This window comes from Festucalex cinctus, chromosome 2 (genome assembly GCF_051991245.1).
Source record: "Festucalex cinctus isolate MCC-2025b chromosome 2, RoL_Fcin_1.0, whole genome shotgun sequence".
In the NCBI taxonomy this organism is placed as follows: Eukaryota; Metazoa; Chordata; class Actinopteri; order Syngnathiformes; family Syngnathidae; genus Festucalex; species Festucalex cinctus.
The window spans coordinates 26,458,533-26,472,815 of NC_135412.1; the positions used below are offsets into that span (position 1 = coordinate 26,458,533).

Sequence of the window (14,283 nt, forward strand, 5' to 3'; positions counted from 1 at the left end):
GATAAGTACGATGAATTTATGGTGGAAAGAAAATCAAAAACTTCCAATTTGTGAGAAACCCAAATCTAAATGTGAACTGGTGGGATGTGAACCCACGCCTCCTGAGAGACTGGAGCTTTAATCCAGCGCCTTTGACTGCTCGGCCACACTACCTGCTGACCGCTGTTTAGACGTATGAGTTTGTTGGCATATTTAAGTAGTTTTGTCAGGATATGTTTCCACAAAAAATATCCAGTTGAGAAGTGTCCAACCGAGCCTTGTCCAAAAGGTGATGAAGCCCGCTCGGATCAGAGGTAAATTATCTTCAAGAGAACCAGAAATGTCCAGTGGTAATCTGGTTTGGACTAAACACGTATTTACCTCACTAACTGGAAATTATCTCATAAGTCATCCACGGGTATTTTAGGACACTAACTCCAACTAACTCTAACTAACTCCATTGACAAGGAACTGGCAGTGGTGGGATTCGAACCCACGCCTCCTGAGAGACTGGAGCCTTAATCCAGCGCCTTTGACCGCTCGGCCACACTACCCTGTGAAGAAATATCAGGAAGGGACATTTGTTGGCAGTTTAAGAAATGTTGCGGTTTGAGGTGCAGACTTGGCGGTCAAACAGGAGTCTTCCACACCAATTTCTAGGTTTGTGATGTCATGCATCGCTTTGTGCACAACGAGATGCAGCCTGCTCGGATCCATGGTGTCACAGGCGACCTAGTTCTTCTTCCGCGACAAGAGTACAGGTCAAATGCTTGTCCTCGAGCAGCAGAGTGGCGCAGCGGAAGCGTGCTGGGCCCATAACCCAGAGGTCGATGGATCGAAACCATCCTCTGCTATCTGCAACTGTTTGTATATTAGCAAAACCCCGAGTCTGGTATGTTGTTGAACTTCTTCCAAGTGTTTCTTTTGAAGGTTAACCATGTGAAGTTTGGAGTTGGCTACTCATTGGCTGTGGCCAAGCCAAGTATTTTGATAAGTACGATGAATTTATGGTGGAAAGAAAATCAAATAACTCCACTTTGTGAGAAACACAAATCTAAGTCTGAACTGGCAGTGGTGGGATTTGAACCCACGCCTCCTGAGAGACTGGAGGCTTAATCCAGCGCCTTTGACCGCTCGGCCACACTACCCTGTGCAGAAATATCAGGAAGGGACATTTGTTGGCAATTTAAGAAATGTTGCGGTCTGAGGTGCAGACTTGGCGGTCAAAAAGGAGTCTTCCACACCAATTTCTAGGTTTGTGATTTCATGCATCGCTTTTTGCACAACGAGATACAGCCTGCTCGGATCCATGGTGTCACAGGCGACCTAGTTCGTCTTCAGCAACAAGAGTACAGGACAAATGCTTATCCTCGAGCAGCAGAGTGGCGCAGCGGAAGCGTGCTGGGCCCATAACCCAGAAGTCGATGGATCGAAACCATCCTCTGCTATCTGCAACTGTTTGTATATTATCAAAACCCCGAGTCTGGTATGTTGTTGAACTTCTTCCAAGTGTTTCTTTTGAAGGTTAACCATGTGAAGTTTGGAGTTGGCTACTCATTGGCTGTGGCCAAGCCAAGTATTTTGATAAGTACGATGAATTTATGGTGGAAAGAAAATCAAAAACCTCCACTTTGTTAGAAACACAAATCCAAGTCTGAACTGGCAGTGGTGGGATTTGAACCCACGCCTCCTGAGAGACTGGAGCCTTAATACAGCGCCTTTGACCGCTCGGCCACACTACCCTGTGAAGAAATATCAGGAAGGGACATTTGTTGGCAATTTAAGAAATGTTGCGGTCTGAGGTGCAGACTTGGCGGTCAAACAGGAGTCTTCCACACCAATTTCTAGGTTTGTGATGTCATGCATCGCTTTGTGCACAACGAGATACAGCCTGCTCGGATCCATGGTGTCACAGGCGACCTAGTTCTTCTTCAGCGACAAGAGTACAGGTCAAATGCTTGTCCTCGAGCAGCAGAGTGGCGCAGCGGAAGCGTGCTGGGCCCATAACCCAGAGGTCGATGGATTGAAACCATCCTCTGCTATCTGCAACTGTTTGTATATTAGCAAAACCCCGAGTCTGGTATGTTGTTGAACTTCTTCCAAGTGTTTCTTTTGAAGATTAACCATGTGAAGTTTGGAGTTGGCTACTCATTGGCTGTGGCCAAGCCAAGTATTTTGATAAGTACGATGAATTTATGGTGGAAAGAAAATCAAAAAACTCCACTTTGTGAGAAACACAAATCTAAGTCTGAACTGGCAGTGGTGGGATTTGAACCCACGCCTCCTGAGAGACTGTAGCCTTAATCCAGCGCCTTTGACCGCTCGGCCACACTACCCTGTGCAGAAATATCAGGAAGGGACATTTGTTGGCAATTTAAGAAATGTTGCGGTCTGAGGTGCAGACTTGGCGGTCAAAAAGGAGTCTTCCACACCAATTTCTAGGTTTGTGATGTCATGCATCGCTTTGTGCACGAGATACAGCCTGCTCGGATCCATGGTGTCACAGGCGACCTAGTTCTTCTTCAGCAACAAGAGTACAGGACAAATGCTTATCCTCGAGCAGCAGAGTGGCGCAGCGGAAGCGTGCTGGGCCCATAACCCAGAAGTCGATGGATCGAAACCATCCTCTGCTATCTGCAACTGTTTGTATATTAGCAAAACCCCGAGTCTGGTATGTTGTTGAACTTCTTCCAAGTGTTTCTTTTGAAGGTTAACCATGTGAAGTTTGGAGTTGGCTACTCATTGGCTGTGGCCAAGCCAAGTATTTTGATAAGTACGATGAATTTATGGTGGAAAGAAAATCAAAAACCTCCACTTTGTTAGAAACACAAATCCAAGTCTGAACTGGCAGTGGTGGGATTTGAACCCACGCCTCCTGAGAGACTGGAGCCTTAATCCAGCGCCTTTGACCGCTCGGCCACACTACCCTGTGCAGAAATATCAGGAAGGGACATTTGTTGGCAATTTAAGAAATGTTGCGGTCTGAGGTGCAGACTTGGCGGTCAAACAGGAGTCTTCCACACCAATTTCTAGGTTTGTGATGTCATGCATCGCTTTGTGCACGTGATACAGCCTGCTCGGATCCGTGGTGTCACAGGCGACCTAGTTCTTCTTCAGCGACAAGAGTACAGGACAAATGTTTGTCCTCGAGCAGCAGAGTGGCGCAGCGGAAGCGTGCTGGGCCCATAACCCAGAGGTCGATGGATCGAAACCATCCTCTGCTATCTGCAACTTTTTGTATATTAGCAAAACCCCGAGTCTGGTATGTTGTTGAACTTCTTCCAAGTGTTTCTTTTGAAGGTTAACCATGTGAAGTTCGGAGTTGGCTACTCATTGGCTGTGGCCAAGCCAAGTATTTTGATAAGTACGATGAATTTATGGTGGAAAGAAAATCAAAAACTTCCAATTTGTGAGAAACCCAAATCTAAATGTGAACTGGTGGGATGTGAACCCACGCCTCCTGAGAGACTGGAGCTTTAATCCAGCGCCTTTGACTGCTCGGCCACACTACCTGCTGACCGCTGTTTAGACGTATGAGTTTGTTGGCATATTTAAGTAGTTTTGTCAGGATATGTTTCCACAAAAAATATCCAGTTGAGAAGTGTCCAACCGAGTCTTGTCCAAAAGGTGATGAAGCCCGCTCGGATCAGAGGTAAATTATCTTCAAGAGAACCAGAAATGTCCAGTGGTAATCTGGTTTGGACTAAATACGTATTTACCTCACTAACTGGAAATTATCTCATAAGTCATCCACGGGTATTTTAGGACACTAACTCCATTGACAAGGAACTGGCAGTGGTGGGATTCGAACCCACGCCTCCTGAGAGACTGGAGCCTTAATCCAGCGCCTTTGACCGCTCGGCCACACTACCCTGTGAAGAAATATCAGGAAGGGACATTTGTTGGCAATTTAAGAAATGTTGCGGTTTGAGGTGCAGACTTGGCGGTCAAACAGGAGTCTTCCACACCAATTTCTAGGTTTGTGATGTCATGCATCGCTTTGTGCACAACGTGATAAAGCCTGCTCGGATCCATGGTGTCACAGGCGACCTAGTTCTTCTTCAGCGACAAGAGTACAGGTCAAATGCTTTTCCTCGAGCAGCAGAGTGGCGCAGCGGAAGCGTGCTGGGCCCATAACCCAGAAGTCGATGGATCGAAACCATCCTCTGCTATCTGCAACTGTTTGTATATTAGCAAAACCCCGAGTCTGGTATGTTGTTGAACTTCTTCCAAGTGTTTCTTTTGAAGGTTAACCATGTGAAGTTCGGAGTTGGCTACTCATTGGCTGTGGCCAAGCCAAGTATTTTGATAAGTACGATGAATTTATGGTGGAAAGAAAATCAAAAACCTCCACTTTGTTAGAAACACAAATCCAAGTCTGAACTGGCAGTGGTGGGATTTGAACCCACGCCTCCTGAGAGACTGGAGCCTTAATCCAGCTCCTTTGACCGCTCGGCCACACTACCCTGTGAAGAAATATCAGGAAGGGACATTTGTTGGCAATTTAAGAATTGTTGCGGTCTGAGGTGCAGACTTGGCGGTCAAACAGGAGTCTTCCACACCAATTTCTAAGTTTGTGATGTCATGCATCGCTTTGTGCACAACGTGATACAGCCTGCTCGGATCCATGGTGTCACAGGCGACCTAGTTCTTCTTCAGCGACAAGAGTACAGGACAAATATTTGTCCTCGAGCAGCAGAGTGGAGCAGCGGAAGCGTGCTGGGCCCATAACCCAGAGGTCGATGGATCGAAACCATCCTCTGCTATCTGCAACTCTTTGTATATTAGCAAAACCCCGAGTCTGGTATGTTGTTGAACTTCTTCCAAGTGTTTCTTTTGAAGGTTAACCATGTGAAGTTTGGAGTTGGCTACTCATTGGCTGTGGCCAAGCCAAGTATTTTGATAAGTACGATGAATTTATGGTGGAAAGAAAATCAAAAACCTCCACTTTGTTAGAAACACAAATCCAAGTCTGAAATGGCAGTGGTGGGATTTGAACCCACGCCTCCTGAGAGACTGGAGCCTTAATCCAGCGCCTTTTGACCGCTCGGCCACACTACCCTGTGAAGAAATATCAGGAAGGGACATTTGTTGGCAATTTAAGAAATGTTGCGGTCTGAGGTGCAGACTTGGCGGTCAAACAGGAGTCTTCCACACCAATTTCTAGGTTTGTGATGTCATGCATCGCTTTGTGCACGTGATACAGCCTGCTCGGATCCATGGTGTCACAGGCGACCTAGTTCTTCTTCAGCGACAAGAGTACAGGACAAATGTTTGTCCTCGAGCAGCAGAGTGGCGCAGCGGAAGCGTGCTGGGCCCATAACCCAGAGGTCGATGGATCGAAACCATCCTCTGCTATCTGCAACTCTTTGTATATTAGCAAAACCCCGAGTCTGGTATGTTGTTGAACTTCTTCCAAGTGTTTCTTTTGAAGGTTAACCATGTGAAGTTCGGAGTTGGCTACTCATTGGCTGTGGCCAAGCCAAGTATTTTGATAAGTACGATGAATTTATGGTGGAAAGAAAATCAAAAACTTCCAATTTGTGAGAAACCCAAATCTAAATGTGAACTGGTGGGATGTGAACCCACGCCTCCTGAGAGACTGGAGCTTTAATCCAGCGCCTTTGACTGCTCGGCCACACTACCTGCTGACCGCTGTTTAGACGTATGAGTTTGTTGGCATATTTAAGTAGTTTTGTCAGGATATGTTTCCACAAAAAATATCCAGTTGAGAAGTGTCCAACCGAGCCTTGTCCAAAAGGTGATGAAGCCCGCTCGGATCAGAGGTAAATTATCTTCAAGAGAACCAGAAATGTCCAGTGGTAATCTGGTTTGGACTAAATACGTATTTACCTCACTAACTGGAAATTATCTCATAAGTCATCCACGGGTATTTTAGGACACTAACTCCATTGACAAGGAACTGGCAGTGGTGGGATTCGAACCCACGCCTCCTGAGAGACTGGAGCCTTAATCCAGCGCCTTTGACCGCTCGGCCACACTACCCTGTGAAGAAATATCAGGAAGGGACATTTGTTGGCAATTTAAGAAATGTTGCGGTTTGAGGTGCAGACTTGGCGGTCAAACAGGAGTCTTCCACACCAATTTCTAGGTTTGTGATGTCATGCATCGCTTTGTGCACAACGTGATAAAGCCTGCTCGGATCCATGGTGTCACAGGCGACCTAGTTCTTCTTCAGCGACAAGAGTACAGGTCAAATGCTTGTCCTCGAGCAGCAGAGTGGCGCAGCGGAAGCGTGCTGGGCCCATAACCCAGAGGTCGATGGATCGAAACCATCCTCTGCTATCTGCAACTGTTTGTATAGTAGCAAAACCCCGAGTCTGGTATGTTGTTGAACTTCTTCCAAGTGTTTCTTTTGAAGGTTAACCATGTGAAGTTTGGAGTTGGCTACTCATTGGCTGTGGCCAAGCCAAGTATTTTGATAAGTACGATGAATTTATGGTGGAAAGAAAATCAAAAAACTCCACTTTGTTAGAAACACAAATCCAAGTCTGAACTGGCAGTGGTGGGATTTGAACCCACGCCTCCTGAAAGACTGGAGCCTTAATACAGCGCCTTTGACCGCTCGGCCACACTACCCTGTGAAGAAATATCAGGAAGGGACATTTGTTGGCAATTTAAGAATTGTTGCGGTCTGAGGTGCAGACTTGGCGGTCAAACAGGAGTCTTCCACACCAATTTCTAGGTTTGTGATGTCATGCATCGCTTTGTGCACAACGAGATACAGCCTGCTCGGATCCATGGTGTCACAGGCGACCTAGTTCTTCTTCAGCGACAAGAGTACAGGTCAAATGCTTGTCCTCGAGCAGCAGAGTGGCGCAGCGGAAGCGGGCTGGGCCCATAACCCAGAGGTCGATGGATCGAAACCATCCTCTGCTATCTGCAACTGTTTGTATATTAGCAAAACCCCGAGTCTGGTATGTTGTTGAACTTCTTCCAAGTGTTTCTTTTGAAGGTTAACCATGTGAAGTTTGGAGTTGGCTACTCATTGGCTGTGGCCAAGCCAAGTATTTTGATAAGTACGATGAATTTATGGTGGAAAGAAAATCAAAAAACTCCACTTTGTGAGAAACACAAATCTAAGTCTGAACTGGCAGTGGTGGGATTTGAACCCACGCCTCCTGAGAGACTGGAGCCTTAATCCAGCGCCTTTGACCGCTCGGCCACACTACCCTGTGCAGAAATATCAGGAAGGGACATTTGTTGGCAATTTAAGAAATGTTGCGGTCTGAGGTGCAGACTTGGCGGTCAAAAAGGAGTCTTCCACACCAATTTCTAGGTTTGTGATGTCATGCATCGCTTTGTGCACAACGAGATACAGCCTGCTCGGATCCATGGTGTCACAGGCGACCTAGTTCTTCTTCAGCGACAAGAGTACAGGACAAACGCTTATCCTCGAGCAGCAGAGTGGCGCAGCGGAAGCGTGCTGGGCCCATAACCCAGAGGTCAATGGATCGAAACCATCCTCTGCTATCTGTAACTGTTTGTATATTAGCAAAACCCCGATTCTGGTATGTTGTTGAACTTCTTCCAAGTGTTTCTTTTGAAGGTTAACCATGTGAAGTTCGGAGTTGGCTACTCATTGGCTGTGGCCAAGCCAAGTATTTTGATAAGTACGATGAATTTATGGTGGAAAGAAAATCAAAAACTTCCATTTTGTGAGAAACCCAAATCTAAATGTGAACTGGTGGGATGTGAACCCACGCCTCCTGAGAGACTGGAGCCTTAATCCAGCGCCTTTGACCGCTCGGCCGCACTCCCTGCTGACCGCTGTTTAGACGTATGAATTTGTTGGCGTATTTAAGTAGTTTTGTCAGGATATGTTTCCACAAAAATATCCAGTTGAGAAGTGTCCAACCGAGCCTTGTGCAAAAGGTGATGAATCCCGCTCGGATCAGAGGTAAATTATCTTCAAGAGAACCAGAAATGTCCAGTGGTAATCTGGTTTGGACTAAATGCTTATTTGCCTCACCGACTGGAAATTATCTCATGAGTCATCCACGGTTATTTTAGGACACTAACTCCATTGACAAGGAACTGGCAGTGGTGGGATTCGAACCCACGCCTCCTGAGAGACTGGAGCCTTAATCCAGCGCCTTTGACCGCTCGGCCACACTACCCTGTGAAGAATTATCAGGAAGGGACATTTGTTGGCAATTTAAGAAATGTTGCGGTCTGAGGTGCAGACTTGGCGGTCAAACAGGAGTCTTCCACACCAATTTCTAGGTTTGTGATGTCATGCATCGCTTTGTGCACGTGATACAGCCTGCTCGGATCCATGGTGTCACAGGCGACGTAGTTCTTCTTCAGCGACAAGAGTACAGGACAAATGTTTGTCCTCGAGCAGCAGAGTGGCGCAGCGGAAGCGTGCTGGGCCCATAACCCAGAGGTCGATGGATTGAAACCATCCTCTGCTATCTGCAACTCTTTGTATATTAGCAAAACCCCGAGTCTGGTATGTTGTTGAACTTCTTCCAAGTGTTTCTTTTGAAGGTTAACCATGTGAAGTTCGGAGTTGGCTACTCATTGGCTGTGGCCAAGCCAAGTATTTTGATAAGTACGATGAATTTATGGTGGAAAGAAAATCAAAAACCTCCACTTTGTTAGAAACACAAATCCAAGTCTGAAATGGCAGTGGTGGGATTTGAACCCACGCCTCCTGAGAGACTGGAGCCTTAATCCAGCGCCTTTTGACCGCTCGGCCACACTACCCTGTGAAGAAATATCAGGAAGGGACATTTGTTGGCAATTTAAGAAATGTTGCGGTCTGAGGTGCAGACTTGGCGGTCAAACAGGAGTCTTCCACACCAATTTCTAGGTTTGTGATGTCATGCATCGCTTTGTGCACGTGATACAGCCTGCTCGGATCCATGGTGTCACAGGCGACCTAGTTCTTCTTCAGCGACAAGAGTACAGGACAAATGTTTGTCCTCGAGCAGCAGAGTGGCGCAGCGGAAGCGTGCTGGGCCCATAACCCAGAGGTCGATGGATCGAAACCATCCTCTGCTATCTGCAACTCTTTGTATATTAGCAAAACCCCGAGTCTGGTATGTTGTTGAACTTCTTCCAAGTGTTTCTTTTGAAGGTTAACCATGTGAAGTTCGGAGTTGGCTACTCATTGGCTGTGGCCAAGCCAAGTATTTTGATAAGTACGATGAATTTATGGTGGAAAGAAAATCAAAAACTTCCAATTTGTGAGAAACCCAAATCTAAATGTGAACTGGTGGGATGTGAACCCACGCCTCCTGAGAGACTGGAGCTTTAATCCAGCGCCTTTGACTGCTCGGCCACACTACCTGCTGACTGCTGTTTAGACGTATGAGTTTGTTGGCATATTTAAGTAGTTTTGTCAGGATATGTTTCCACAAAAAATATCCAGTTGAGAAGTGTCCAACCGAGCCTTGTCCAAAAGGTGATGAAGCCCGCTCGGATCAGAGGTAAATTATCTTCAAGAGAACCAGAAATGTCCAGTGGTAATCTGGTTTGGACTAAATACGTATTTACCTCACTAACTGGAAATTATCTCATAAGTCATCCACGGGTATTTTAGGACACTAACTCCATTGACAAGGAACTGGCAGTGGTGGGATTCGAACCCACGCCTCCTGAGAGACTGGAGCCTTAATCCAGCGCCTTTGACCGCTCGGCCACACTACCCTGTGAAGAAATATCAGGAAGGGACATTTGTTGGCAATTTAAGAAATGTTGCGGTTTGAGGTGCAGACTTGGCGGTCAAACAGGAGTCTTCCACACCAATTTCTAGGTTTGTGATGTCATGCATCGCTTTGTGCACAACGTGATAAAGCCTGCTCGGATCCATGGTGTCACAGGCGACCTAGTTCTTCTTCAGCGACAAGAGTACAGGTCAAATGCTTGTCCTCGAGCAGCAGAGTGGCGCAGCGGAAGCGTGCTGGGCCCATAACCCAGAGGTCGATGGATCGAAACCATCCTCTGCTATCTGCAACTGTTTGTATAGTAGCAAAACCCCGAGTCTGGTATGTTGTTGAATTTCTTCCAAGTGTTTCTTTTGAAGGTTAACCATGTGAAGTTTGGAGTTGGCTACTCATTGGCTGTGGCCAAGCCAAGTATTTTGATAAGTACGATGAATTTATGGTGGAAAGAAAATCAAAAAACTCCACTTTGTTAGAAACACAAATCCAAGTCTGAACTGGCAGTGGTGGGATTTGAACCCACGCCTCCTGAGAGACTGGAGCCTTAATACAGCGCCTTTGACCGCTCGGCCACACTACCCTGTGAAGAAATATCAGGAAGGGACATTTGTTGGCAATTTAAGAATTGTTGCGGTCTGAGGTGCAGACTTGGCGGTCAAACAGGAGTCTTCCACACCAATTTCTAGGTTTGTGATGTCATGCATCGCTTTGTGCACAACGAGATACAGCCTGCTCGGATCCATGGTGTCACAGGCGACCTAGTTCTTCTTCAGCGACAAGAGTACAGGTCAAATGCTTGTCCTCGAGCAGCAGAGTGGCGCAGCGGAAGCGGGCTGGGCCCATAACCCAGAGGTTGATGGATCGAAACCATCCTCTGCTATCTGCAACTCTTTGTATATTAGCAAAACCCCGAGTCTGGTATGTTGTTGAACTTCTTCCAAGTGTTTCTTTTGAAGGTTAACCATGTGAAGTTCGGAGTTGGCTACTCATTGGCTGTGGCCAAGCCAAGTATTTTGATAAGTACGATGAATTTATGGTGGAAAGAAAATCAAAAACTTCCAATTTGTGAGAAACCCAAATCTAAATGTGAACTGGTGGGATGTGAACCCACGCCTCCTGAGAGACTGGAGCTTTAATCCAGCGCCTTTGACTGCTCGGCCACACTACCTGCTGACCGCTGTTTTGACGTATGAGTTTGTTGGCATATTTAAGTAGTTTTGTCAGGATATGTTTCCACAAAAAATATCCAGTTGAGAAGTGTCCAACCGAGCCTTGTCCAAAAGGTGATGAAGCCCGCTCGGATCAGAGGTAAATTATCTTCAAGAGAACCAGAAATGTCCAGTGGTAATCTGGTTTGGACTAAATACGTATTTACCTCACTAACTGGAAATTATCTCATAAGTCATCCACGGGTATTTTAGGACACTAACTCCATTGACAAGGAACTGGCAGTGGTGGGATTCGAACCAACGCCTCCTGAGAGACTGGAGGCTTAATCCAGCGCCTTTGACCGCTCGGCCACACTACCCTGTGAAGAAATATCAGGAAGGGACATTTGTTGGCAATTTAAGAAATGTTGCGGTTTGAGGTGCAGACTTGGCGGTCAAACAGGAGTCTTCCACACCAATTTCTAGGTTTGTGATGTCATGCATCGCTTTGTGCACAACGTGATAAAGCCTGCTCGGATCCATGGTGTCACAGGCGACCTAGTTCTTCTTCAGCGACAAGAGTACAGGTCAAATGCTTTTCCTCGAGCAGCAGAGTGGCGCAGCGGAAGCGTGCTGGGCCCATAACCCAGAAGTCGATGGATCGAAACCATCCTCTGCTATCTGCAACTGTTTGTATATTAGCAAAACCCCGAGTCTGGTATGTTGTTGAACTTCTTCCAAGTGTTTCTTTTGAAGGTTAACCATGTGAAGTTTGGAGTTGGCTACTCATTGGCTGTGGCCAAGCCAAGTATTTTGATAAGTACGATGAATTTATGGTGGAAAGAAAATCAAAAACCTCCACTTTGTTAGAAACACAAATCCAAGTCTGAACTGGCAGTGGTGGGATTTGAACCCACGCCTCCTGAGAGACTGGAGCCTTAATCCAGCTCCTTTGACCGCTCGGCCACACTACCCTGTGAAGAAATATCAGGAAGGGACATTTGTTGGCAATTTAAGAATTGTTGCGGTCTGAGGTGCAGACTTGGCGGTCAAACAGGAGTCTTCCACACCAATTTCTAAGTTTGTGATGTCATGCATCGCTTTGTGCACAACGTGATACAGCCTGCTCGGATCCATGGTGTCACAGGCGACCTAGTTCTTCTTCAGCGACAAGAGTACAGGACAAATATTTGTCCTCGAGCAGCAGAGTGGAGCAGCGGAAGCGTGCTGGGCCCATAACCCAGAGGTCGATGGATCGAAACCATCCTCTGCTATCTGCAACTCTTTGTATATTAGCAAAACCCCGAGTCTGGTATGTTGTTGAACTTCTTCCAAGTGTTTCTTTTGAAGGTTAACCATGTGAAGTTTGGAGTTGGCTACTCATTGGCTGTGGCCAAGCCAAGTATTTTGATAAGTACGATGAATTTATGGTGGAAAGAAAATCAAAAACCTCCACTTTGTTAGAAACACAAATCCAAGTCTGAAATGGCAGTGGTGGGATTTGAACCCACGCCTCCTGAGAGACTGGAGCCTTAATCCAGCGCCTTTTGACCGCTCGGCCACACTACCCTGTGAAGAAATATCAGGAAGGGACATTTGTTGGCAATTTAAGAAATGTTGCGGTCTGAGGTGCAGACTTGGCGGTCAAACAGGAGTCTTCCACACCAATTTCTAGGTTTGTGATGTCATGCATCGCTTTGTGCACGTGATACAGCCTGCTCGGATCCATGGTGTCACAGGCGACCTAGTTCTTCTTCAGCGACAAGAGTACAGGACAAATGTTTGTCCTCGAGCAGCAGAGTGGCGCAGCGGAAGCGTGCTGGGCCCATAACCCAGAGGTCGATGGATCGAAACCATCCTCTGCTATCTGCAACTCTTTGTATATTAGCAAAACCCCGAGTCTGGTATGTTGTTGAACTTCTTCCAAGTGTTTCTTTTGAAGGTTAACCATGTGAAGTTCGGAGTTGGCTACTCATTGGCTGTGGCCAAGCCAAGTATTTTGATAAGTACGATGAATTTATGGTGGAAAGAAAATCAAAAACTTCCAATTTGTGAGAAACCCAAATCTAAATGTGAACTGGTGGGATGTGAACCCACGCCTCCTGAGAGACTGGAGCTTTAATCCAGCGCCTTTGACTGCTCGGCCACACTACCTGCTGACCGCTGTTTAGACGTATGAGTTTGTTGGCATATTTAAGTAGTTTTGTCAGGATATGTTTCCACAAAAAATATCCAGTTGAGAAGTGTCCAACCGAGCCTTGTCCAAAAGGTGATGAAGCCCGCTCGGATCAGAGGTAAATTATCTTCAAGAGAACCAGAAATGTCCAGTGGTAATCTGGTTTGGACTAAATACGTATTTACCTCACTAACTGGAAATTATCTCATAAGTCATCCACGGGTATTTTAGGACACTAACTCCATTGACAAGGAACTGGCAGTGGTGGGATTCGAACCCACGCCTCCTGAGAGACTGGAGCCTTAATCCAGCGCCTTTGACCGCTCGGCCACACTACCCTGTGAAGAAATATCAGGAAGGGACATTTGTTGGCAATTTAAGAAATGTTGCGGTTTGAGGTGCAGACTTGGCGGTCAAACAGGAGTCTTCCACACCAATTTCTAGGTTTGTGATGTCATGCATCGCTTTGTGCACAACGTGATAAAGCCTGCTCGGATCCATGGTGTCACAGGCGACCTAGTTCTTCTTCAGCGACAAGAGTACAGGTCAAATGCTTGTCCTCGAGCAGCAGAGTGGCGCAGCGGAAGCGTGCTGGGCCCATAACCCAGAGGTCGATGGATCGAAACCATCCTCTGCTATCTGCAACTGTTTGTATAGTAGCAAAACCCCGAGTCTGGTATGTTGTTGAACTTCTTCCATGTGTTTCTTTTGAAGGTTAACCATGTGAAGTTTGGAGTTGGCTACTCATTGGCTGTGGCCAAGCCAAGTATTTTGATAAGTACGATGAATTTATGGTGGAAAGAAAATCAAAAAACTCCACTTTGTTAGAAACACAAATCCAAGTCTGAACTGGCAGTGGTGGGATTTGAACCCACGCCTCCTGAGAGACTGGAGCCTTAATACAGCGCCTTTGACCGCTCGGCCACACTACCCTGTGAAGAAATATCAGGAAGGGACATTTGTTGGCAATTTAAGAATTGTTGCGGTCTGAGGTGCAGACTTGGCGGTCAAACAGGAGTCTTCCACACCAATTTCTAGGTTTGTGATGTCATGCATCGCTTTGTGCACAACGAGATACAGCCTGCTCGGATCCATGGTGTCACAGGCGACCTAGTTCTTCTTCAGCGACAAGAGTACAGGTCAAATGCTTGTCCTCGAGCAGCAGAGTGGCGCAGCGGAAGCGGGCTGGGCCCATAACCCAGAGGTCGATGGATCGAAACCATCCTCTGCTATCTGCAACTGTTTGTATATTAGCAAAACCCCGAGTCTGGTATGTTGTTGAACTTCT

The 14,283-nt window shown here is 46.6% G+C and overlaps 20 non-coding genes across 20 annotated transcripts; all 20 read right to left on the reverse strand.

Annotated features, from left to right (window-relative positions):
- Positions 1 to 451: 451 nt before the first annotated feature.
- trnal-aag (transfer RNA leucine (anticodon AAG)) lies at positions 452 to 533 on the reverse strand. Its single transcript has one exon. It is a non-coding gene; the product is annotated as a tRNA-Leu (tRNA).
- Positions 534 to 1,045: 512 nt separating this feature from the next.
- On the reverse strand, positions 1,046 to 1,127 carry trnal-aag (transfer RNA leucine (anticodon AAG)). Its single transcript has one exon. It is a non-coding gene; the product is annotated as a tRNA-Leu (tRNA).
- Positions 1,128 to 1,639: 512 nt separating this feature from the next.
- Positions 1,640 to 1,721, reverse strand: trnal-aag (transfer RNA leucine (anticodon AAG)). Its single transcript has one exon. It is a non-coding gene; the product is annotated as a tRNA-Leu (tRNA).
- A 512-nt stretch (positions 1,722 to 2,233) lies between these two features.
- trnal-aag (transfer RNA leucine (anticodon AAG)) lies at positions 2,234 to 2,315 on the reverse strand. Its single transcript has one exon. It is a non-coding gene; the product is annotated as a tRNA-Leu (tRNA).
- Positions 2,316 to 2,824: 509 nt separating this feature from the next.
- Positions 2,825 to 2,906, reverse strand: trnal-aag (transfer RNA leucine (anticodon AAG)). The gene has a single exon. It is a non-coding gene; the product is annotated as a tRNA-Leu (tRNA).
- An 863-nt stretch (positions 2,907 to 3,769) lies between these two features.
- trnal-aag (transfer RNA leucine (anticodon AAG)) lies at positions 3,770 to 3,851 on the reverse strand. Its single transcript has one exon. It is a non-coding gene; the product is annotated as a tRNA-Leu (tRNA).
- Positions 3,852 to 4,363: 512 nt separating this feature from the next.
- On the reverse strand, positions 4,364 to 4,445 carry trnal-aag (transfer RNA leucine (anticodon AAG)). The gene has a single exon. It is a non-coding gene; the product is annotated as a tRNA-Leu (tRNA).
- A 512-nt stretch (positions 4,446 to 4,957) lies between these two features.
- Positions 4,958 to 5,040, reverse strand: trnal-aag (transfer RNA leucine (anticodon AAG)). Its single transcript has one exon. It is a non-coding gene; the product is annotated as a tRNA-Leu (tRNA).
- Positions 5,041 to 5,903: 863 nt separating this feature from the next.
- Positions 5,904 to 5,985, reverse strand: trnal-aag (transfer RNA leucine (anticodon AAG)). The gene has a single exon. It is a non-coding gene; the product is annotated as a tRNA-Leu (tRNA).
- A 512-nt stretch (positions 5,986 to 6,497) lies between these two features.
- trnal-aag (transfer RNA leucine (anticodon AAG)) lies at positions 6,498 to 6,579 on the reverse strand. The gene has a single exon. It is a non-coding gene; the product is annotated as a tRNA-Leu (tRNA).
- Positions 6,580 to 7,091: 512 nt separating this feature from the next.
- On the reverse strand, positions 7,092 to 7,173 carry trnal-aag (transfer RNA leucine (anticodon AAG)). Its single transcript has one exon. It is a non-coding gene; the product is annotated as a tRNA-Leu (tRNA).
- Positions 7,174 to 8,038: 865 nt separating this feature from the next.
- Positions 8,039 to 8,120, reverse strand: trnal-aag (transfer RNA leucine (anticodon AAG)). Its single transcript has one exon. It is a non-coding gene; the product is annotated as a tRNA-Leu (tRNA).
- A 509-nt stretch (positions 8,121 to 8,629) lies between these two features.
- On the reverse strand, positions 8,630 to 8,712 carry trnal-aag (transfer RNA leucine (anticodon AAG)). The gene has a single exon. It is a non-coding gene; the product is annotated as a tRNA-Leu (tRNA).
- Positions 8,713 to 9,575: 863 nt separating this feature from the next.
- trnal-aag (transfer RNA leucine (anticodon AAG)) lies at positions 9,576 to 9,657 on the reverse strand. The gene has a single exon. It is a non-coding gene; the product is annotated as a tRNA-Leu (tRNA).
- A 512-nt stretch (positions 9,658 to 10,169) lies between these two features.
- On the reverse strand, positions 10,170 to 10,251 carry trnal-aag (transfer RNA leucine (anticodon AAG)). Its single transcript has one exon. It is a non-coding gene; the product is annotated as a tRNA-Leu (tRNA).
- An 866-nt stretch (positions 10,252 to 11,117) lies between these two features.
- Positions 11,118 to 11,199, reverse strand: trnal-aag (transfer RNA leucine (anticodon AAG)). Its single transcript has one exon. It is a non-coding gene; the product is annotated as a tRNA-Leu (tRNA).
- A 512-nt stretch (positions 11,200 to 11,711) lies between these two features.
- Positions 11,712 to 11,793, reverse strand: trnal-aag (transfer RNA leucine (anticodon AAG)). The gene has a single exon. It is a non-coding gene; the product is annotated as a tRNA-Leu (tRNA).
- A 512-nt stretch (positions 11,794 to 12,305) lies between these two features.
- trnal-aag (transfer RNA leucine (anticodon AAG)) lies at positions 12,306 to 12,388 on the reverse strand. Its single transcript has one exon. It is a non-coding gene; the product is annotated as a tRNA-Leu (tRNA).
- Positions 12,389 to 13,251: 863 nt separating this feature from the next.
- Positions 13,252 to 13,333, reverse strand: trnal-aag (transfer RNA leucine (anticodon AAG)). The gene has a single exon. It is a non-coding gene; the product is annotated as a tRNA-Leu (tRNA).
- Positions 13,334 to 13,845: 512 nt separating this feature from the next.
- On the reverse strand, positions 13,846 to 13,927 carry trnal-aag (transfer RNA leucine (anticodon AAG)). The gene has a single exon. It is a non-coding gene; the product is annotated as a tRNA-Leu (tRNA).
- Positions 13,928 to 14,283: the final 356 nt, after the last annotated feature.